We start from the raw sequence: 25,779 nt of genomic DNA on the forward strand, positions 1-25,779 counted from the left end.
AGCAAAGAGATAACACAAAGTGGATCTGCTAAAATCACCACACCTCAGTTCAGTACTTCTAAAATGGGATAATGCCAGCCTTTCACTATGGAGATGTTTTGTGAAAATAAAGCAACTTATGTCTGAACAGTCTAATAAAATGTATGTCACAGAATGGCTCCTGAAGAAATTAGTAACTATTGTTAGAGCAAGATTTTAATATTATGTAGTAAACAAGCCCTGAGAGAAATACAAAATATGAAACAGCCATTTACTGAGAGCATTGAGCATATCAGATGAGATAGTTTTCCTTCAGGCAAAAACCTGAACGATCAGACTCTTAAAGGAGATTGCTTTAAGGCAAAATGTCAGTTACAGATCTACCTAAATTTGGATTTACTTACTTTTTCTTGCTCTATTTGGTAATCTTAATAAAGGTTAAATATTACTTTGGTGTGTATTACATTACATGTTGCACATAAATATGCAAAATACATGTATATATGTACATTTTTACATATGTATGTATATAAATGTGTACACATATAAATTTGCATTTCAAGCCGTGCTGAGGTTTGGAAGGTTAGCTTAAGTCAGTGGAGATGATTTAGTGTACAGTTGGAAGGTGACATGGTAAAGGTGAGTGATAAATCATGTCTGGCATTAGCTATAAATTCCTGGCAGCTAGAATATCTAAATAAAAATATGGTTTAACACACCATTATTCAAACTACAGAAAAATTTCCAAACATCCATGATTAAAGGATAAGCATAGAACTGACTGCTATAGTAATAGTTGATATGAGTGCTTCATAAAAGAAACTACAATTAGAGGACATTTTAGACCTGTAGTAGAGTTAGGATTTTATATTTCTGTTGTTAATTGTTCATACAGTTTATATCTGTATGGATATTTATATTGTTCACTCTCATGTGGTGCCTAAGTACTTACCAAATAAATAACACAGTAAGATCCTTTCAGTAAAGAGTCACAGAAAAAAGAATCACAGTGTCCTGGTTTCAGCCAGGGTAGAGTTAATTTTCTTCATAGAAGCTAGCGTGAGGCTATGTTTTGGATTTGGGATGAGAAAATGTTGATAAGGTGCTGATGTTTTGAGTTGTTGCTAAGTAGTCAAGGACAGTCCAGCTTCTCGTGCTGGCCTGCAGCGAGCAGGCTGGGGGTGCACGGGAAGCTGGGAGGGGACATAGCTGGGACAGCTGACCCAGGCTGGCCAAAGAGATATTCCATACCATATAACGTCATGCTCAGTATATAAAGCTGGGACAAAGAAGAAGGAAGGGGTGGAGGGACGTTTGGAGTTATGGCGTCTGTCTTCCCAAGAAACCATTACGCGTGACAGAGCCCTGCTTCCCTGGAGATGGCTGAACACCTGCCTGCCCATGGGGAGTGGTGAACAAATTCCTTGTTTTGCTTTGCTTGCGTGCGCGGCTTTTGCTTTACTTATTAAACTGTCTTTATCTCAAACCATGAGTTTCCTCACTTTTACTCTTCCAATTCTCTCCCCTGTGCCACCGTGGGGGAGTGAGCGAGCGGCTGCGTGGTGCGTAGTTGCTGGCTGGGGCTAAACCACGACAGTCCTTTTTGGCGCCCAACGTGGGGCTCGAAGGGTTTGAGATAATGACAAGTTTGATTGGAATGTGCTAGATGATAATATTTATAGTTGTTATTGCTGTTTAGCCATTAATTGCCAGGCCCCTGTGCTTGCCATGGGTTTGCCTTCCCTGCATATATTAGAGTCCAGTGCTCGTTAGTGGCTGCTTTTTGCTTTCGATGCTGCTGTACTGCTGATCGTCTGACTCTGCTGTGCCTGGGAAGATTCTGATAACAGCAATGGCCTTGGGCCTGGGCTGGCAGATGGCCGGGGTATTGCTGTTTTTTTTTTTCCTGTGCTGCTGTACTGAATAGGCTGGAACTCCACTGTGAACTTGAGTCGAAGGGACTGTGACCTGTGGGTGAGTCCATGTGGGAGCAGGACACCCCGAAGCGTCTGTGACCGTGCATAAGCCCATGCCAGGAGCAGGTATATCTCGAAGCATCTGTGGCCATGGTTGTGTCTGTGCTGCAGCAGGTATACCTCTGATGGGATTGTGGCACACGGATAAGTCCACGCTGAAGAAGGTACATCTCGAAGCGTCTGTGGCTGTGGATAAGTCTATGTTGCAGCAGGTGCACCTTGAAGCATTATTGGTTGTGCATGAGGTCATGCTTGGAGCACCTCAAAGTGTGTGGCCATGGAGAAGCCCTCAACAGTGCAGGTATATTGCTGGAGGAACTGGAACTATCGGTAAGGCCACGTTGGAGCAGATTTATCTCTGGAGGTAGTGTGGCCTGTGGAGACGGCCATTTTGGAGCAGGTGCACCTCGAAGTGACTGCAACTGTGGATAAGTCTATGCCACAGCAGATATACCCCTGGAGAGACTGTGGCTCACGGAAGGGACTGCAGTCTGTGGATAAGTCCAAGCTGGAGCAGGGGCAAGGGGAGGAGTTCATTGCAATGTTAAACCCTATGGTCCAGTACAAAGGGCCCAGGGGTGGAGATTGTAATGGAAGTACCTTTAAACTGCTGTAACCCATGATTTGAGTTGCATGTTATAGGAACTACTATAGCAGGAACCACCTGAATGAATGGAGGACAAGCCTTACAAGAAGCAGTGCCAGTGCAGCAGTGACCTGACCTGAGCTGGCTTTGGTACCCAGTAACTCCATGCAACACCCCACCTCGCCTGTCCTGAGTGACCACCATAAGGGATGGAGCCCAAAGTCATGGACTAAATGAACTCAGCAGACATTTCATGGACATTTTGGAGGGAAGTCTATGGACTAAGGGGATGATAATCTGTGTATTATATTAAAGGATGGGAAGGGGGGTGGTGGTTGATGAGGTTATATTGGATAGTGTGGTACCTGAGCATAACGTAAATGGTATGGAATAAGGGGTGGATAATGTCCTGGTTTCAGCCAGGGTAGAGTTAATTTTCTTCATAGAAGCTAGCGTGAGGCTATGTTTTGGATTTGGGATGAGAAAATGTTGATAAGGTGCTGATGTTTTGAGTTGTTGCTAAGTAGTCAAGGACAGTCCAGCTTCTCGTGCTGGCCTGCAGCGAGCAGGCTGGGGGTGCACGGGAAGCTGGGAGGGGACATAGCTGGGACAGCTGACCCAGGCTGGCCAAAGAGATATTCCATACCATATAACGTCATGCTCAGTATATAAAGCTGGGACAAAGAAGAAGGAAGGGGTGGAGGGACGTTTGGAGTTATGGCGTCTGTCTTCCCAAGAAACCATTACGCGTGACAGAGCCCTGCTTCCCTGGAGATGGCTGAACACCTGCCTGCCCATGGGGAGTGGTGAACAAATTCCTTGTTTTGCTTTGCTTGCGTGCACGGTCTTTTGCTTTACTTATTAAACTGTCTTTATCTCAAACCATGAGTTTCCTCACTTTTACTCTTCCAATTCTCTCCCCTGTGCCACCGTGGGGGAGTGAGCGAGCGGCTGCGTGGTGCGTAGTTGCTGGCTGGGGCTAAACCACGACACACAGTCATACAAGAAGCTTCAATGTGTAATACTCACCTTAAAGGCAGTATTATCTTCAAAAGACAGCAGTCAGCCTTGTCAGAAAACAATTACACAGTAGATGGGCATATTCCTATTTAAAGAGCTGTTTAAAACTTCAAAACCACTTGTTGCCAAATGGCTAGTTAAAATCAACTTGTGTTTCTGCCATGGGAAAAACATGTTCTCTCCTCTACAACTGTGTGGAAGTCTGATAGAGGCAAAGTAACTGCCTGCATGGGAAAAGAGTAACTGATACGTACAAAGTGTATACACTGACCAGGCATAAACTGATACTTAGATTATCCCTCCCAGCTTTACTATTCATCATGAAGAACTTGAAAGAGACAACATTTGAATTAAAGCTCATCATACCCATTGCAATTGGCTACTATGCTTCAAATTACGAAGAAAGATGATGTAATGAGATTCCACCGGCTAACTTGCTTCTCTCTCCAGTCAATTATATTTAAATGACAAAAAAGTAAGGAATTAAAAAACCCCAGTTGATGTCAGAGCATGAACTCATGAAAATTAACATCACCCCACAGTAGTCAAGGGTGTGACATTAAGTTACAAAAGCTGAAGAGCCAGCCCATACTGTTAAAATTGTAAAACAGTTGACTAATAAGCACTGCAGCCAACAAAGACCTCTTCCATGTTCATTACTGAAAAAAAAAGTTTTCCCCTCTATGGTGTCAGTGCTCTAGTTGCTTGTGCATCCTCTCCTTTGAATCATGAGAAACTCAACCGGAGGAAAAATAAAAGTTATACTGGTGCAAATGCAGTGGAACACAGAGAACCGTGAAGTCCCAGTAATTTAACCCTACTCTAATTGAATTCAGTTAAAAATAGTCCCAGTGATTTCAGTGCTGCAGAATCAGCCCCTAACCACTGAGAAGCTGACAGGTTTTACTATCTCTAAATGCTGAATGCTTCATTTGGGATTTAAAAAAATATGTGATTAAAATCTAATTTTGTCACAAGATGTACTCAGACTGAAGCTGAGCAAATAATTGACCATGAATAATTTATCTGAGGAAGTTTATCTCTTTTCTTTGTCCCTGAACGTCCAATGAATAGATCATCGTTTCTTCAAATTCACTTTTGCAGACTTTCTTGGTTTTGAATCTACTGGGTGCAGTTTTCTTCACACACGGATTACTTGGTCTTCATGCTTTCAGCTGTGCTAATTATTTATGATTAGTCAGAAATCTCATGATGTATCCTTCTAATAGCATTTCTGGCACAAATACTCCTGAAAAATTAAATTTTGTTAAAAAAGAAAACCACTTGCACAAGGGCTTAACTAAATCTCTTTCTATTTCTTACTTCAAATACAAATATCAAAGGGGCATAAACATGAGCAAAGCAAAGTTGTTCTCTGTTGTTTAACTGAGTAATTAATCGCAGACTTTCTCTGACTTTCCAGTAGATCTCTGGTTTAGAGATTGTGTGGCAGTAGAGGATTATATGGAAGGGAGTTGCTTGTCCCTGTGTATGTGATATGGCTGCAATCTTGCAATATAAAATATTATCTTTTCTTTCTCTAAAACTTTGTGAGGTGATGCTATCATCACTTCAATTTATACAGATATGTTGGTGTTCACTTTTTAAATTGCATAAATCAACTATCTATTCCCTATTATTTATTTCCCTGATGGTAATAAAGTTTAATTTATGTTTGAGCTGTATTTATCAATTGATTTCCTATCCTCTTTCAAATTTCCCTGTAAGTTTCATCTCTGTATATTATGTAAAAGCAAAGTATCATAAATTGGAAAGAAAAATCATATTGAAAATCTGAAAAGTGTGGTTTTAATTGTTCAAAAGTTAAATCAACATGTAAAGAAAAAGTGTGACATTTCTTCCTTAATTTTTTGAAACCCACACAGGGGAAAATCTGTATGGTGTATGTGAAGTGTAAAATGATAAAGTATCATATCCTGATGAATATTTACTTGACAAAAAGTAAACCAGTACTGTTATACAACAAAACTTGTAAATAAGAAAATGTTCCTACAAGATTATAATTTGTACTGTCAAGAAATACATAAAACTCATCCAAAGATGAGAATGAGTCATTATGTATTTACAAACTGTACTCTGAAATCATCCAGAGTGGATCAAGAAAAATCTGACACAGGAAGCAGCTCTTCAGAAACTATGAATCTGAAGAAAAATTATGTTACAAGTAGTTACTAAATTAAAAACAATAGGGGTAGTGTGGCAAGATTATCATATTAGACGTTTAATTTCTAAGAATTTTGTCCTCCTGAAATTCAGTGTGAAAATGTGTCAGTGAAGCTAAGAATATATTCTCACATTAAATTAGATCACATGACTCCAAAGAAGTACTGTGGTTATCATTCTTAGATTCTATTTGAAAAATAAATTTAGTTTAATTTAAAATCAGTCCACCATTGAACCAGACACAAACTGCAAGGAAGTTGACAAGAGGTCTAAAATGTTTTAAAAAAATAAATACATTTTAATTTAAATTTGAAGTTATTCTTCAAGAACATGACAAAGAAAGAGAATTCTTGGGTAGGAAGCTTAGGAAAAGTCTTGGAAACTAATCAAGGCAGCTTATTAAATAAAGCAACAGAGTTAATTAAAAGTAATTTTGCTGACTTTAAAAAATCAAGCACTGAGAGAAACTTAAAGACAGCCTCAGTGTAGCTGAAAACACCAGCTTAACTATGATGGGAAAGACAAGTTGAATGATTATACTACCACTTTTAGTAAAACAAATCGATCGTCCAAAGTTAAACACAGGCAGCTGATATATGTTTGTAGACAACGTGTTATTTTTGCTGTTCTGATATGATCCTACTACTGCATTAAGAAGTCACTCTCCCAGGGGAGTAAAGAAGGAGTTAGGCACGTGTCCTTATTGTTTTGTTTTCTCTGATTTGAACATGTGTTTCAGCATCCCCAGCAACACATGCTAAGAATGCCCAACAACCTTGCTAAGAATCTGCTTTCTACAGGCCAAAGAAATTTTATTTATTTATATTTAGTTTAAGCACCAAGAAAAAAAAGAACAGTTGAGGAAAATTCTGGATAAGCTTATTTATTTTGTGTGTAACTAACAATGGAAGCTCACATTTATTTCAGAAAGACAACCCGACTGTTTATCCAAAGAAGGAGGAGAATACTTGAAAGAAAGATTTAAGGGCGCTTCTTTCCCGGTACCAAATAGCTTGTTGAGGATGAAAGAATAGAAAGAATAGAAAGCAAAAATAAAAACATAGGTCAAAAGCTGCACGTCTTCCCTAATTCTTCATAATGACTTCCCTGGGTTTGTCTTGGGAAGATACAGAAAGTATTTTAGCATCATGTTTTACCCTCATATATTTTGCCAAGTGTCACTCCTTTAATGCAGCTGGTAAAAAATGGAGGGCTAATCCTTTGACAGCAGTACTCAGTAGTATCAGATGCTGAACTGGTAATGCTGGCAACATATGTTCTCAGGTCTTGATCATCTAAATGCAGAGTGATTAATAAGAAAAATCTTTGATCCTGATCAGAGAAGAGACCTGCATTCAGATTTTTACCCTGCTAACCTTCACACAGACCTGTAGAAATGTCAGTGTCCTGACTGGTAACGCATCTTTTATTTTTGCCTCAGTCTGTTATGAAAATAACCTTCAAAAGTTGCCAAAACCAGTGATGTTTTCCTTTAAATATATGCTAGGTTATCGCCAGAAATACACATGCCACATACAGTGTTATACTGGCTTGATGACCTCCGAGGAGATGGTTTCTAATGCATACCCATTAAAAGGCAATAGAGTGATTTTGTATTGTCTAAAGATTTCTTGATGGTTTATCTTTTGCAATGCTTGAAGCAAAGTGTAATTGAGAACCAGATATTTTCCATTACATATGTCTATTAAGAAAGCACACATCTCTGGTGTAATTTAAAAGAAACCAAACCAAAAAAAACACAAACCGCACACACAAAAAACCCCAACCCCACACCAAAAGTGAAAACCAGAACAAGCTGTTTAGCTAATCCAGCTGTTTTTGCCAGAATCCTGTTAGGAAGCCTTCATGTTAACCACTCGGCTGAAAAATTGTTGGGGCAGCAAATTCCAGGAAAACGACTGTAATGAACAGCATGGGGAGCAGCAATTACTTCATCCAGCGCCAACATCTGAGGAGCGAGTGGCTGCCTGAAACGTTGGACTTTGTGCCCTCCCAAGTTCTGACAAGTCTCAAAAGGTGTGCTAGCTGGAAGAGATTACAACGCAACAAAGTTTTGCTCCTATTTCACACGACTCCAAGATAGGAAAGGAAAACCATCTTCAGCCTTGCTGTTAGCCTCCACTGGTCTGGAATCTATTTTTTAACCATTTCAGTCCGAGCAGTTCCACTGACTGAAGTAATTCAGGCCTTTAAGAGCAAAGGGCCTTTTGGCAGTTTCCGATCTCTAAAACTTTCAGACACCCTGGAGACGAATGTGTTTTTAGAATATATTAAAGAAACATGAAACCTGAGAAATGGTTAAAGTAAATCCATAAAAATTATTTTCCAGAATTCATCCCTTGTGGTCCAGTGGTATTAATGAGAACCTAAATATAGCATAGTATCTTTTAAAATATTTTAAAAACATATAATAATATTGTAGAAATAATAAAATGACATCTTCATACATACTCTGATGTCTGTCATAAGGTCAAGTAATAAAATCTAGGAAGAATAAAGGCAATTTAATTATTTCTGTAGGTCAGTGCGCAGTTAACATTGGTATCCTGATATAAAACTAGATTTAACACAGATGAAATAGGTTAAATGTTTGACGATATGTATGCCCAAGATCATAAATTACCGTCAGTCTTACGATAGATGTAAGTCTCAAAAGGACTTTTATAAAACAGGAATGTGAGTCTCATTGAAAATCTCATTTAGTTTCAAGGTGTGCTCTCAAGATTTATATTCCATTAAGTGTTTACCATATGTGCTTCTCTGAATCAGATCGCTAGAATCCCCACTGAATTGCCAAAGGGCGAAATGAACACCTTTGCTAACCTGTAAATGCCTCTTGTTGACTTGGAAGTCACGCGCTATGTGATCTACGGTTTGGAGGCTGCTAGTGGAATGGACATTGATCCATAACATCAAAATGAAAAGGAAAAAAATAACTTTTCTGTCAGTACCTTTGTCATTTCTTCTGTCAGCTGTTTCAGTACTGTCAAGAGAAAAAGAAAAATAAGGTTATTTCCTTAGATTGTAATGCAGAAAGGGAGATAAGTTTCAGTGATTACAGCTGGCTAAAAACTTTAAGCAGAGCCATTTCCACCAGAGAATACCATGTAAGAGACTGGAAAGCTCATGGGATTTAATCAGCTTCTCTCAAATTTAATAGAAATAATTAAATCAAAGCAAAGTTAATATTATCTACACACTTTCAAGTTTCATGTTTTGTCTTTCATATGATAATATTAATCCTGCATTGTACTTTTCGTACATTATTTTTAATAATATTATTTTTTAAAATACCATTAAATAGATTTTTCAACATTGAAGTAAAATGTTTCAGGACTATCAGATCTGATTCCAAAATCAAAGTGATTGGAATTTCCATTCCCCAAAAAGTGTACTTTTTGTCCTGTTTGAGAAGAGCCCTGAATTCTGAAATGCCAGAGTACCACAAACTGAAAATTCTGCTTTTTGAACATCTCCAAATTTTCTCTATGGGTTTATTAAGATCTTAATTATTCTCAGTGTTATAAATTATTTAGTCCCAAACAGGATTCTAATTCAAATTTACAATTTATTAAGCGAATAGAGGCAAGCAAACAGCACTGGGTGCGCTGGGAGTCTCCGCTCCACCAAGACGCACGCGGTTCAGTTCCTGTTCCTGGTTTATATCCTGTCCGTTAATACATATTCATGAATAGGCGTGTCTTCTTCGGCACATGCCCTCTTCTCCTTCTAGAATCTTCTCGAATCTTCCTCAGCGTGATCCTGTTCGCTAATACATATTCATGAACAGGCGTGTCTTCTAATACATATTAATGAACAGGCGTGTCTTCTTCAGCGCATGCCCTCTTCTCCTTCTAGAGTCTTCTCGAATCTTCCTCGGCGTGCCCCCAGGATGACCCCAAACCTTATGCATGCACTTTCTTTACACAATACTATGCGGTCAGTGGTCAAACTGGTTTGAGCTGATATACCAGCAAAGTAGTTTAACTTTCTCCTGTAAAATACCCCTTTTTATGGTGCAGGAGAAATCCATGAAAGTACAGAAGATTACACTTCATCACACGAATCAGATAAACATATTTCACATCAGCATTCCTTTACAATAAGTAGTCATGCAACTTGAATGATGCATACAGGCAGCATATTCAGAGCATACGGAAATGGAACAGTATGGTGGCCACATCATGTAACAGAATCAGGAAGGTAGAGACAGAAGGCTAAAGAATATGATTTCAGAGTTGTAGCATTTTCCTTTTGTGCTTTTACCACAATACCTGTCATATGTCATGCTCTGTATCAAGATTTCTGGATCCTGCCTAATACAAAATCTATTCATGAAAAGGAAAGAGAAGTTAAGAAAAGTTTTCATTATATTATGGTATGTCATATTTGCTCTACATTCAGAAATGTCTTAGAAATAACAAACGAAAGTATTTTCATGATCCAAGAGTAAATTTGCATACCTGTCTAGGCTAACTTACTTCTCAAAACAATACCATAAATCCTCACCTAGATTTACTGAGCTTTGATTCTACAGTTTATTTCCCTCCAACCTGCTTTCTACAGTTCCAAGACCCTTAAGATGACTGTTTTCTTTTAATTTAAAAACATCTCTTTCCTTTTGTTAGTCCTGTATTAGCAAGGGGATGCCTTGCGAGTTACGTGGGTTATGTTTTTCTCACTGACCAAGCATATGTCTAAGACTTTTCTGAGGGAGGTTTGCTCTGACAACAGTGCTGAGTGGTCTCAGACAGAGCTCCAGCGCCTGCTGGTCCTCACACGCAGGGCCAAGTTCTCCTGCCAGTAGTCTGAATACACTGGGCACAGGTGGAGTAGAACTCATTACACTTCAGTAGCAGATGACCAAAGATGGGCATCACTGAGAGCAGTGGAACAACCTTCAGCTGTAGCTTGACAGGAGGTCCAACAGCATCAGCTGGCTCAGTAAGTTTCAGCTCACCTTGGTGCTCAATTACAGTAAAGTTCTTCAAGTCGCTATCACCTCTGCTCCAAGCAAGGGAAAAGAAAGCAAAGCAACTGTGGGACAAGGTGAAAATTCAACCCATGCTGCACCCTTCCCATATCCAGCAGAAGCTCAGATGGGGTGGGTTGACCCAGGTGGTCACCAGGTGCCCACCAAGCTGCTCTATCACTCCAGTCCTCAGCAGGATGGGGGAGGAGGGAGAAAATAAGATGGGAAAAAAAGAGAACTCATGGATTAAGATAAGGCAGTTTAATAAAGAAAAGCAAAAAGCTGCACACAGAAGCAAAGGAAAACAAAAAGATTTATTCTTGACTTCCCATCAGCAGGCAATGTCCAGCCACCTCCTGGGAAGTAAGGCCTCAGTACACATAGTGGTTGCTCTGGAAGACAAGCACCTTAATAATGAATTTAGCATTTATTGTTGAGCATGATGTCATGTGGTACGGAATATCCCTTTGGTCACCCTGGGTCAGTTGTGTCCCCTCCCAACCTCTTGCCCATCCCTAGCTTACTGGCCTTTGGAGGGAGGGGAGTGGAGTTTGAAAAGACCACCTTGATGCTGTGCAAGCACTGCTCAGCAGGAGCCAAAACACTAGGGTGTTATCAACACCTTTCTAGCTACCGATGCAAAGCACAGCACTATGAGGGCTGCCATGGGGAAAGTTAATTCCATCTCAGCTAGACCCAATACAGCAGGGAATAAGTACCTGCATGTGCTTTTAGTCACATTGCCTATTCAAGTCTCACTCAGCCATTTTTTTAAAGACTGTGCATCCTGTATCTATACAAGCAGAAACAATTGCAGACAAGAAATTTGTTAAAGATTGTATGCAGAGATCCTGATCTAGTTGAAGATGTCCCTACTCATTGCAGGGAGTTGGACTAGATGACCCTTAAAGGTCACTTCTGACCCAAATTGTGTTGTGATTCTATGATCCTTGTTTTCTTCTGGCGCATAATTATTCACTTTTGTCACCAAAACTAATGTTAACCCTGTTTCTAACCTTACCAGGTCTGTCAGCAGTACTTCTCAAGCTTTTCTGCTTTAATCCATGATGGCTAAGGTAGGAAGAGATGACCCCAAGGCATCTTCAGTAATGTGTTAAGAAGGAACCTTATTCCAGGCTGTAAGACCCTACAAGGTGTTACAGCATCGGTCTAAAGCATGGTCCCCCAGCCTTTGCCCTGCTACCTGCTCCTCATACAACTGGCTAAGGGTGAGAAATTCCAGGTCACCTTGCTGTGACATCAGGTCATGAAATATAGAGACAATATGACTTTGCACTGCGTAAGGGTGTGAAGTTCTCCTTTATCAGTGCATTACATAAGTCAGAAAACTACTTTGCCCAATGGGAAACGAAGATTGCATGAGTACGTGACTAATTTACCTGTTCACTAATGGTGCTGTTATCCCTGGATAAAGCTAAAGCTGTGACATGGGCCCAGCAGTTGGGCCATGCAACACCTGTGCTCCATTCTTTTTGGAAGACAGTAACTTTCACCACCATTAAGCTCACTTTAAAATATCATATAAAATTAGCTCGCTGAGCGGCAGAATAGAACCTTATGCACCAAGTTTCTTTCATTAGTCATCATAATCTGATTTCCTCTTCTTGTTAGAAGTCAAACTGTGACAAATTATTTGAAGCAACACTTACCCTGAGATACAGTGTGCATTGTTAGTAGTATTCACAGAAGAGGAAAAAAGAGATAAATATATTTTGCATGACATTTTGAACATAGTACATTTGCTGTGTAGTATGGGAGAAGCAGCACATTTTCAATAATTATCTTTGAATACCATAAAAGATCATGTTTCTATTTTCCTTCACTAGAATCTAGTACAGTTTTTCTGTACAACTACTGTATGAGAGAGTTGTAATTCCAGCTGCTAGGTAATCTGTGCTTGAGTGTGTTATAGACAACACAATCTCCTCCCAAATCTCACCCAGAGACAGATTAATATTTTGGGGGTATTGCTGTTTTATTTAATATGGTAATTGCATATTTAATCTGGTTTATAATACTGTCTGTACAATTCTGTAGATAGATGTTTTACTCACTGTGGCTATAAAATGTAAGGGGATCTATGATTAAATATTAACCATTTATACAATGTGCCATATGTTCTGTGTGGAGTAAAAGGAGGGTTAGACTGCAGTCGAACCATATCTAAATTTATGAAATAGATAAGGATTGTGTTCGCCTTTAGTTTGGGTTCTGATGTGAGCACATGTCTTGGGCCAACAATCAGGGAGAAGGGATCTGGAACAGGAGATATGATCTCATAGAGAATAAAGAAAGAAGTAGTTAGTCATGATGAATAATGTAAGAATATAGGAATTGGCTTCCTGGCACATATGCAGTGTCCCTATAGTCCATCTTCTGTGTTAGACAGTGGATAAATCAGTGGAATTGTTATTTGCTTGGAAAACAAAAGGTGCAGAGTGATGGAATCAAGAAAACGATAAAACAAGGTGAAGAGACACCTACCTCAAGTGTCTGTACACAAATGCACACAGCCTGAGAAATGGGAAAGAGGAACTGAAGCACCACATATGGCTGCAAAACTATGGCATTGCAGGAATAACTGGGATGTGATGGGATAGCTCTCATGACTGCCGTGTTGTGACGGGCAGATACAGGTTCTTCACACAGACAGGCAAGGAAGGAGAGTATGCCTCTATGTCAAGCAGAAGCTCAGAGGTGGGGAGCTCTTGTACAGGATGGGCAACAGACTGGGCAACAGTTTGTGGATCAGGATCAGAGAAGAGGTCAGTGAAGGTGACATCATGGTGTGACTGTGCTACAGGCTGAAAAACCCAGTGAGAAGTGGACAACGCTTCTCACCAAAAAAACCCCAAAAAAATCTTTAAACTCAAGGAAGTCTCTGGATCCCAGAGTCTATTCCTTAACAGAAGACTTTAATCTCCCTGACACCTGTTGAAGGTTAAAGCAATCCAGGGGATTTCTGGAGGGTGTCAAGGTTAACTTCTTGATACAGGCACTGGGTGCACCAACCAGGATCAATGCACAGCTTGATTTGTTATTCGGAATTGAGAAAACAGTGATTGGGGATGTGATGCTCAATGGCAACCTTGGCTATAATGACCATGAATAACGAAGCTGAAGATCCTATAGGAAGTGAGAAAGGCAAGTACCAGACCACAGACCCTGGGTTTTAGGAGATCCAACTTTGGCTTATTCAAGAGCTAGTAAGTGGGATCCCATAGGAGGCGGCTTGGAAGCACAAAGAAGCTAAAGAAAGTGGCCACATCTGTGCAGACAACCTTCTCCATGTGCAAGACTGTCTGTGCTGATATTCAGGAAGACAAGTAGACTTACCAGAATACCAGCTTAGCTAAGCATGGAATTTTTAACTTATCTCCAGTGCAAAAAAGCAGCACGAGATGGAAGCAGAGAAAGACTACAAAAGAGTAATTTAGAGGTACTATTAGGTGACCTTAGGAAAGCCAAAGCTCAACTAGAGTTGACGTACTTGAGGGTACATGTTAAGGGCAACAAGAGTTTCTATTGAAACAAAAAATTCCTACAATGGAAGAAGTCTCAGGAGATGGGTACAGGGTGGTGTGCTTATGAGACTCAAGGAAGAATGCAGGGAGTGACCACAGCAGCTGTTGCAAAGATAGTTTAGCATATCTCAACATAAAGGGGACCAGAGAGTGGCCTTTGTTTTAAATAAATGGTTATTACATATAGTTAGATTACAGCAGTTGAGTGGATCAACTGGTTGTGTAAATGGTTTTCCCAGTGTTAGTGTGTCCCAAAGCTAATTAAAAGAGTGTGAACATCTTCCCAAGTTAGCCAGACCATCAAGGGGGTGTCTCAGTCCAAGATAGAGTACAAAAACTGAACTACCACAAAATGAACTTCAAAGAGAGCAGCAGGCCTGTGTTGGCTTTAACCCACATATTCCTTCCCTCATACTGGGCTCAGACTAGATGACCTTTAAAGGTCCTTTACAACCTAAACAATTCTATGATTCCATTTCTATGATTCCTAGCAATGGAGGACAACCAGCATTGTGATGGTGAACAGAGACTGGCAATGGGAATCACATTTGCATTGTGATCCAGCTGTCTATTGCAAGTGCTATATTCTGCCAAGTATAGTGTATTGCAATTTCAGTACGTTGCCGTATCACTCTGCTGAATCACAGAATCATATAATCAGAGGATCACTAAGGTCAGAAAGGACCTTCAAGATCATCAAGTCCAACCGTTAACCCAATGCCACCATGCCCACTAAAACATGTCCTGAAGCACCACATCCACACGTTTTTTGAACACTTCCAGAGATGATGACTCTACCACCTCCCTGGGCAGCCTGTTCCAATGTTTGACCACTCTCTCAGTGAAGAAATTTTTCCTACTATCCAATCTAAACCTCCCCTGGCGCAACTTGAGGCCATTTCCTCTCGTCCTATCGCTAGTTACGTGGGAGAAGAGACCAACACCTACCTCACCACAATCCCCTTCCAGGTAGTTGTAGAGAGCAATAAGGTCTCCCCTCAGCCTCCTCTTCTCCACACCGAACAACCCCAGTTCCCTCAGCCACTCCTCAGAAGACTTGTGCTCCAGACCCCCCACCAGCTTCATTGTCCTTCTCTGGACACGCTCCAGCACCTCAACATCCTTCTTGCAGTGAGGGGCCCAAAACTGAACACAGGATTCGAGGTGCGGCCTCACCAGTGCCGAGTACAGGGGTACAATCATTTCCCTACTCCTGCTGGTCACACTACTTCTGATACAGGCCAGGACGCTGTTGGCCTTCTTGGCCACCTGGGCACACTGCTGGCTTATATTCAGCCGACTGTCAACCAGCACCCTCAGGTCCTTTTCCGCTGGGCAGCTCTCCAGCCACTCCTCCCCAAGCCTGTAAGCATTGCATGGGGTTGTTGTGATGCAAGTGCAGGACCCTGCACTTGGCCTTATTAAACCTCATACAGTTGACCTCGGCCCATCGATCCAGCCTGTCCAGATCCCTCTGCAGAGCCCTCCTGCCCTCCAGCAGATTAACACTCTCACTCAACTTGGTGTCATCTGCAAACTCACTGAGGGAGCACTCGATTCCCTCATCCAGGTCATCAATAAAGATATTGAACAAGACTGGCCCCAGAACCGAGCCCTGGGGAACACTGCTTGTGACCGGCCGCCAGCCGGATTTAACACCATTCACCACAACTCTCTGGGCTCGGCCATCCAGCCAGTTCTTTACCCAGCGAAGAGTAAACCTGTCTAAGCCAAATTCCATGTAACATAAATAAGGAAATTTGGTATTAAATATTAACTCTACCTCATGTAGAATATCTCAATGAACCTGGTCAGAGAATATTGGACTCTGACAAACATCCTCAATGGCATCTTTGCCTTAGCCATCATCAATGTCTCCCAGGCCTCTGTGCTTAGCAGAAGGGTCTGGGTTCAAGAAAAAACATTGTTGCACTGCAGCGAGTTCAGCCTGGGGAGTCACCAAGATTGTTGGGGCCAGAGCACTTGCCCTGTGAGGAGAGGCTGAGGGACCTGGGCTTGTTCAGTTTGGAGAAGAGATGGCTTCGGAGGGACCTAACTTCAGCCCCTAATGCCTACATGAAGGGTGCCGAGGAGATGGAGCCAGGTTCTTTACATTGGTGCATGGTGGGAGGATGCGAGGCCAAGGGCATAAATCAGAACAAGAGTGGTTCAGACCAAATACGGAGAAAAACTTTTTTACCACGAGGGCATCCCAGCAGTGGAGCAAATTGCCCAGACACGTTGTGCTGACTCCATCCTTGGAGGTTTTTCAAAGCCCTGAGCAACCTTGTTTGACCCCATAGGTGGTCCTGCTTTGAGCAGGAGGTTGGATCAGAGACCTCCTGAGGTTCTTTCCACCCTGAGTGAATCTGTGATCTGTTCATTAGGGATACATGAAATAATGAGAAAATAAAGCATGATACTAGACACTCCCTGTTTCTAGAAACCTTAAGGGGCATCCTGAGCCAGCAATTGTGTTTACATTTTATGCTTAATAATCTTTCTTCCCTGAATTAGCTTAATTCATTTATACCTTCTGCATTAAGACTGTCAAGACTATCCTGTGGCAATAGCATTAAAGGCTCTTGCAGTAGCTTGTTTGCAGCCCATTGCCTGCCAACTTATTCAAGGCCCCTTTTGTATTATGAGAAACTGCAATTAATTGTTCCTTATTCCTATTCTCAATGTCTTTTATGATTTTGTTGGTGGATTCTTTTTCCATTTTCTACTCCTTAGTCACTCCAAAGTTGAAGAATCTTGATCCATTCAACAGCTTTGAACATAACTCTGGCCCTTCTCTGGTACTTTGCTTAGCTTTACTATATCTTTTTTGAAAAGGTGATGATGAGGACAACCAGATCTGCACACAGTATTCAGGATTTGGATGCACATAAATGTACAAAGCAACATAATGATTTTTCCTGGTTTACTCTCTATCTTTTATTAATAATTCCTAGCATGTTTGTTTGGTTGGTAGAGAACACTGTGTTATTGTGAGATATTTTCATAGAATTATCCATAACGACAATTTCTCTTCTGAGTTGTAATAGCTAATTTAGAAACTATCACTGTGTATACATACTTAGGCTTGTTTTTCTCGAGGTGCATTACTTTGCATTTATCAACACTGGATTTCATCCACCAATTTATCACCCAGCCACTCAGTATCATGAGACTCTTCCCTAACTCTCTTCAGCTGGCTTTGAATTTTAATACCCAGAAAAATGTTACGGTATCAGGAAACCTGTCACCTCACTGTGTATCTTGTTTTCCAGACAAATGAATACACTGAACAACATAGGTCCCAGCACAATACACCATTGTATTTCACTGGGAACTCCCCACCCCAACTGCTCCTTCAATTTCCTTTTAATAGGCCCACTCATAATTATAATTCCTCTTCATGAAGCTTGAATTCTTGCAGAAGTTTTGGGAGGATTTTTGCTCCTAGAAAAAAGTTACATTTGAAGTCACAGTTGTATCCATCACAATGGCTCTTAGGATCCCACAAAGCCAGTTTGTTAAAACAGGAGAGTACAAACCATCAAAGAGCAAAGGCAAGATAAGAATTCTGTGGGTCTTATTGATATTCTTAACTTATTTAACTTGTTCACTTTGAACTTATTTTCACTTTTGCATCAGTCTTTCCTCCTCTGCCATTTGTAAATTAGTTTTGCCCTGCTGTTAGGGGCTTCTCTTCCCACCAAATTTCTGATTTTCTTTATACCCATACCATTTTAGCCCCACCTTATTTTTAGACCTCTGGCATTTATCCAGACATCTTGTCTTATTTGGGTTCCCTATTTTTTATGTCTCCTGTTTACAAAGGCCTTTATTTGTTGAGACTGCACTTTGACTATGTCTTACCTGGATTTTATTCACACCTGTCGTATCTGTGACAGGTGAGATGTAGAGAGTTATCATAAGCAACAGGATACCGTGAGCATGCTTCCCTGGGCAGCTGGGGGTATCACACTTCTCGGAGCATAATCCTTGCCCCCCCAATTCCCCTGCGCCCTGAAAGTCTGTCTCTCTATTGTTAATTCCTCGGAGTTGTCTTATCAATGCAACTGACTTTGTAATGCACAAAGTAAAATATAAACAACACAAACGTGTAGGAAGATTCTTCAATGAGTTTTTAAATTCTAGGGATAAAGGAAATCTGCAGGCAATGGGGCACACTGGGCCTTTTAGGCAATCTCTGGGAACTGGCTGGAGTTGCACAGGTTGGAAATTGCCTCATCTGTTAAAATACAACATTATACTGCAGTATGCCTGATTTCCTTTCTCAGGATTACACTAACATCTTTCTGTATATAAAATCACTTCATGTTGTCATTCTCATACTCCATGTAGAGTCACACATTGCAAAGACACCAGGACTTTTCTGTTTTGTTCTGGAGAAAAGGAGGTATAAAAGTCAAAACGACCCTTAGAGCATGACAGGAACTATCTTTACCTTCACCAGCCAAGGATCTTATTGACATTTAGGAAGAGCAAAATTAGATTATACTTTACTGAAAGAAAAGAAAAATCATTGCATTGTGATCCAAACACCCAACTTTCACTTGCAGCAGATTTAGAGGTTTTGCCCCAATGTGGAATTAAAATGAATTCAGAAAACAAATGTTTAGAGTGGAAGGCGTGATTTGGTAATGGTATTTGGGAACGTTCACTGCATTCAAGACGAGTCCTTTGGAGCAAAAATAGCAACGAAACAGGCAGCTCAGTGCCTAATAAAATATCCATTCCCCAAACTGATACTTCCTTCAGCTGCTATTAAAGACAAAGTATCTAAAAGAAAGAGATATTGTCTCACAGCATGAAATATTTTACATATTGTAAAACAAGACTAGAATGAAATATCATAACCATTGTTATAAAGTAGGTAAATCTCATGTAATTAAATGAAACAAGGAAAATAATCTTCATAGAATCTTGTTACATTTGCTCTTATTGAAGCTCAAGCTTTTCCATGAAAAATGCATAGAAAATCTTCAGGAAAATTAAAGTTGATAATCTGCAATTTTTAAGTGTTTATACAGAGCAGTATTTGTTTACAGGTGCTGTGGTTTAACCCCAGATGGCCACTAAGCCCCATGCAGCCTCTCGCTCACTCCCCCACAGTGGGACAGGGGAGAGAATCAGAAGAGTAAAAGTGAGAAAACTCCTGGGTTGAGATAGACAGTTTAATAGGTAAAGTAAAAGCTGCACACACAAGCAAAGCAAAACAAGGAATTCATTCACCACTCCCCATGGGCAGACAGATGTTCAGCCATCTCCAGGGAAGCAGGGCTGCATCATGCATAATGGTTTCTTGGGAAGACAAATGCCACAAACCCCAAACATCCTCCTTTTCCTTCTTCCCTCAGCTTTATATGCTGAGCATATGGTGTCAAATATCCCTTTGATCAGTTGGGGTCAGCTGTCCCAGCTGTGTCCCCTCCCAACTTCTTGCACACCCCCAGCCTATTTGCTGTTGGGGTGGTGTGAGAAGCAGAAAAGGCCTTGACTCTGTGTAAGCACTGCTCAGCAATAACTAAAATATCTCTGTATTACCCACACTGTTTGCAGCACAAATGCAAAACATAGCCTCATACTAGTTGCTATGAAGAAAATTAACTCTATCCCAGCCAAAACCAGCACAATACATTGTTAACTGGATTCCCATCTTAGCAGCCTGTAAAATGTACTTGAAGTTAAAAGCCCTAGTCTGGAGTTTAAGGTTGGGTTGGGTTTTTTTTGTGGAGAGGAAAAATACTCATTGTTATTATGACAGTATAATATCTCAAATTAGATTTACTTTAGCAATACTTCCAATTTTTATCAGCAATTTTTCCTTTTAAAAAGAAGTATGAACAACAGAAAAAAATATAAGCAGCACTTTACAGAATATATGTATTTGATTGGAGGATTTTAAATATACATGGCGGAAGATAATCTCTGTTAAGTAATTAGTATTGTAAAAGTCCCCCCAGCTGGGGACTTAATATAAACCCATGGAAAAGGGAAAAACTTTTACATAGGAATTGGTTATGAAAATCTTGCTTAATGCAGCCTCTAAAACCAGTGTGGAAAGAATAGGTTTCCTGGTTTTCAGCTATGCAGGACATGAGTTGCCTTCCTGTCTCATGATTGGCAGAAAATACTTATACTTTAAGAAAGGAGTCCAGAGACAAATGTTTTGTAAGAAGTGTTTACATCAGGTTACACGGTCAAAAATAATCACATCAGAGTCACATTATATACTGTATTTTGTGCCTATAATTTGTAATGTAATGTAATCTGTAGAATGATTTTTTTCCCATCAAGATCTTAGTATTGACTATTCTTGTGACTATGCTTGAATGTGTATAAAATCACTGCACACAGGAATTATTAACATTAGTCATAATAATAATTATACATTCCATTTTAACAATGAGGAATAATTTTGGAAAATAATTTTCTGTACCGACGGATTCCATGGATACTTATTTTTCAGATTATGTGCCCAACTCTAGAATAGAATAGAATAAAATAGAATAAAATAGAATAGGAATAGAACATTTCAGCTGGAAGGGACCTACAGTGATCACCTAGTCCAATTGTCTGACCAGTTTAGGGCTGACCAAAAGTTAAAACAAATTGTTAAGGACACTGTCCAAACCCCTCTTAAACACTGACAGGTGTGGGGCATCGACCACCTCTCTAGAAAGCCTGTTCCAGTGTTTGACCATGCTCTCAGTAAATAAATGCTTCCTCATGTCCAGTCTAAATCTCCCCTGGTGCAGCTTTGAACCTTTCCCATGCGTCCTATCACTGGGTCCCAGGGAGAAGAGGTTAGCACCTCACTCTCCATTTCCTCTCCTCAGGAAGCTGCAGAGAGCAATGAGGTCACCCCTCAGCCTCCTTTTCTCCAAACTAGACAAGCCCAAAGTCCTTAGCTGCTCCTCATAGGACATTCCTTCCAGCCCTTTCACCAGCTTTGTTGCCCTCCTCTGGATTAATTCAAAGACCTTCACATCCTGCTTAAATTGTGGGGCCCAGAACTGCACACAGTACTCAAGCTGAGGCCACACCAACGCTGAATATGGTGGGATAATCATCTCACTTGACCAGCTGGTTATGCTGTGTTTGATGCAACCCAGGTTGTGGTTTGCCCTCTTGGCTGCCAGGGCACACTGCTCAGACTTCACTGAAAAACCTTCCTCCTTTCAGTAGTCTTTTCAACACCTGGATGTGTTCCCTTACAGCTGGTCTGCACTATAGCTCTCCTAGTAAGGCCTGCATAAAACACATTTATCGCAATACAACAACAGAAAAGACAACATTTGTACTATTAGCAAAAACCAGTTAATTAAAAGATAATATTACTCACTGACAAATGCATTTTTAATATATTTTCTTACACATAGTGTCACTCCTGGACTTCTGCATCCTCTGTGCTAAAAGTCTGCCTGATAATATTTAATTATGCAAAATGACAGAAATATTCTCTTAATTTCATTATAAGTAAAATGGAGGCATAACTTAGCTGTCTGTCTTTGCCAGCATAAGTGTTTTTTTAATGTCTTGCTTAAAGTAAAGTGCCACCAATATGCAAGGAGCTAAGATACTTTTAAGCCTGCATTGTGATCCAACGAAAATACCTCTGGGCTGTTTTCCCTGACATTTTGAAACTTCTAGCAAATGATCAAAGAAACAGCCTATTGACATAAGAGAGAGTGCTGTGACTGATAAACACCTAAAACTGTGGACTCTGCCAGACTTACAAATCAGGAAATGGCTCGCTTCAAAGAATCAGTAAGCAAAACGAACATTTCTAAATGTGCTTCATGTGGATAATAATGTTGCTGTTTGTCTTCCCATATTTAGTCCTATTAGGCATATTGAATGATATGTTATAAACAAAATTGCATTGAACACAAGAAAACAAGCATGTGAAAATAAACATAAAATAACATTTTTGAACACTCAAGATTTAAAATGATTTTGAGGAAATAACAACGGTGTGGCCTGGTTAAAAAGGAAAACAAACATCGACATCCATCCCATCAGGGTTGTAGAATATTTATTCCATTATTTTTTCCACAGAAAAAGTCTCTTAAAACAATCTATGTAAGAAGAAAACATAAGAGATCTCTTCCAAAGATGCTGACATCCTGTCATCTAAAGACAATCTCCAAACCATTAACACATTTGACAACAACCTCTTGTATGATAATACGATTCCATAGTGACCTGTATCTTGGAGTTACTTTCTCTGTGTTCTCCTAACTTATGCTGCTATTCGGTGTGGCAACTCCATTTCACACTAAGCAATAGCCATCCTGAAAATGCTACTTTCTTCCTCTTTTTTTGTCTTCTGATTCTTCATCATATCAAAAGCAATCTAGAACATTCAGAGGAGACAATTCATTTGCTGTGTAGTAATCGTTGAGAGTCGAGAGTCAAGGGTCAGAGATCTGCTTCATTTGGTCCCCCTGCTGAAATGACAAACATCACACTGACACAAACTTCTGCACAGCTATCCAAACAACCTCACTCCACTTCTTCCAGTCTAAGATTCAAGGTTCCCCACTACATACCATTTACGGGCAATAAAAAACCAGAAATGTACTGTCCAAAAATGGTGCCTGGTGCCCACCAAAGCCACTCTACTACTCCTGCTCCTCAGTTGGACAGAAGAGAGAAAATATAATGAAAAGCTCATGGGTCAAGGTAAGGACAGGGAGAGATCACACACCAGTTACTGTCACAGGCAAAACAAACTCAATGTGGGGAAATTATTTTAGTTTATTGCCAATCGAATCAGAGTAGGGTAATGAGAACTAAACTACTAAGCTTTCCTAAACTACTCAACTTTCCTAAACTACTCAAAACCTTTGATTTAGCTTGTTCCCTGTCCTGCTCCCCAAGTCAACCATCTTCTCTTTAAATCATAAATCAAGTTTTACATTATCAAAATGGCTTCAATTTTATGCATGATTTCAGATAGTAAAGCCAATTCAACAGGAACATAATCAATAGTCACACAGAGTCGAATACCGTCTTCATCCAATGTCTTAAATCAGCAGTCCCAACTGCTTATTGCCAGAGTGCTGAAAAGGTACAATTCCCCACAGCTTACACTTATTTTATCTTTTTCTTTTTTATTTTCAGTGCATACGTGTCCATTTGTTCTGTGTAAAACAGTGTACTTTTAAAATAAAGCTGTATCTTATACACTTTCCATGCCACTAGGTGAAACACTCGTGTCTTTCTCATCCACATAGAGGTCCACCTAGGTGCCTGCACCAAGTGACACAGACTGGTTCATGTTTATATTGTTTATGCCCTACTGCATAGCGGCAGGAACGCAGCATTGCATAAAAGTTATCCAAGAACATTTTGGGTCACCTCCATACCAATTTATACTAAAGTTTACAGCATTCTGGCTGACAATGGCTGGGGTAGCTTTGTTTTCCTTACTTTATGCTTCATCAACCATGTGCAGTCCCCATGGGAGCCACCATAGTGCCAGTAAGCCTTTTGACAGAGTTTGCCTGTTTCCTACAATGGGAGTTTAGTAACCTTATCCTGAAAACACATGGATTTCAAACAGACCCTGAATTGCTGTGTTTCACTTGAGATATCTCCAGCCGACTCCAAAGGTCCTCTGAGCTTGTTCTCTGAGACCAGCAGCTAAACAGCGGGCTCTGGCTGTGAGAAATTCCTTTAAAGGAAAATAGAGTACACAGATAAGGCTTTGAAAATGCACAGTGTACTGCATTGTTTTCCATATGCAATTTCCTAATGTGCCAGTAACCCAAGGCAAAAATTTGGAACACCATAAGCCAAAGACATTCTTCAACAAGCAGTGGTCTAACAGGAAGGCATGGAGAGCACCTCTTGTAGGATGACATTATTATGTTTCAGGAGTTTAAGAGATAGCAGGGCCTCAAGCTCATTCCTAGTCATCTGTAAATGCAGCAATCAATTTGTAAAAGGTAAGGTAAGAAAAAGGAGAAGAGAAGGTCTTTTCCATCTGTGACAAGGACATTTTGTAATGGGACCTCCTTGCTATGTATTCTCAGTATGTTCTTTATAGCAATTGAACCAAGGTACCCTTTGTGGTTCAGGTGTCTGTTAAAAGTGAGTTGGGCCTTTAAGATCAAAACTGGAGTGCAATCCATATCCTAGTTACCAAGGACATTCCATCTGGTCCATAACTACATGGACTTTGACTATCTGCCCTATCATGAGGGATTTTCCACCTACTGTGAAATAGTGGATGGAGTGCTCCATCTTCTCCCTTGTCCCCCTGATACCATTTCCTGTGTCCAGAACCTATCCATATGAGAAAACAAGCAGATTCTGTCTCATCTCCACAACTCAGAGGTTGTCTATATGCTCCCAAACTTACCTGTTGGATCACCACCTCTGCAGTAATCCTTCCAATCCTTGCTTCAGATACTGTCACCAATGGACTATCCAAATCCTGGGTGGGTCTAAAAATATGGCTCAACAACAGGTAAACACTGGAATGGGGAAGGTGAATGGGGTTGGAGCTTTTGTTCACTTCTGTACAAGCTATCTCTTAAATCTATTTCAAGTTATGGAGACATTTGTATTCTGGTAATTTGATTGTGACATACACTCAGTTATATGACCTGCAGGCATAGTCACAGCACTGCATAATTACAATTTATTTGGACTTCCAAGGGGACAAGATATCTGCACTGAAAATGTTTATATTCCCCTCCACCTGTATGAGAGAAAAGAGTGAATTATGTCCTTAAATCAGTTTCCAAACATTAAGAAGTACTGAATATCCTAAAAACTTACGAAGAACTGTAACCTATATTAAATAAATTCCAATTTTATTTGTTGAACTTATGAAGTTCTGGCCTGGCTCTGAATGAGCAAAACAAAACAAACTTACTTAAAAATAAATTTAAAAGTATATTCATATCAACTACTTGTGTTAACAGCCCATCTAACGGAAAGAAAGTGAACATGTAATGCAAAATCTTTTAAAAAGAATTCTAGGGATTAAGGGGATTCAGAACTATCAAGAAAATTGAGAGTTTATGCCAAGAGCCAGCTCAATCCCTCTAGCAGAGGCTTTATTTCTGTAAACAAAAGGAACTTAAAATGCATCAAATTTAGGTCCTGAGTATCATGTTTATGCACTGCAAATTAGACATTTTACTGTAATTTTAACTCATCATCTGACATAGCAAACCCAAATGAGACAGTAATGATCCTTCCATTATGGGTTTCATTTCTGATTACCAAGATCATCTGATAAGCCCCAGCCTTAGTTTTCAGGGGACAAAATATTTGGAAGTAAAATAGCCTGGCTAAACTGATTTAATATAAGATTGAGGGCAGAGGATTATAAAAATATAATTTGCCGTGATATGCACAAACCCCAGAAAGGCAGAACACTGTCATGTACATTTGTGAAGGTGTATGGGTTTTGATAGCATTGGAAGTAGAAGACAATGAGCAGGAAGCAGCTCAAGGGTG

The sequence above is a fragment of the Phaethon aethereus genome (assembly GCF_964289735.1).
Source record: "Phaethon aethereus genome assembly, chromosome: 3".
NCBI lineage: Eukaryota > Metazoa > Chordata > Aves > Phaethontiformes > Phaethontidae > Phaethon > Phaethon aethereus.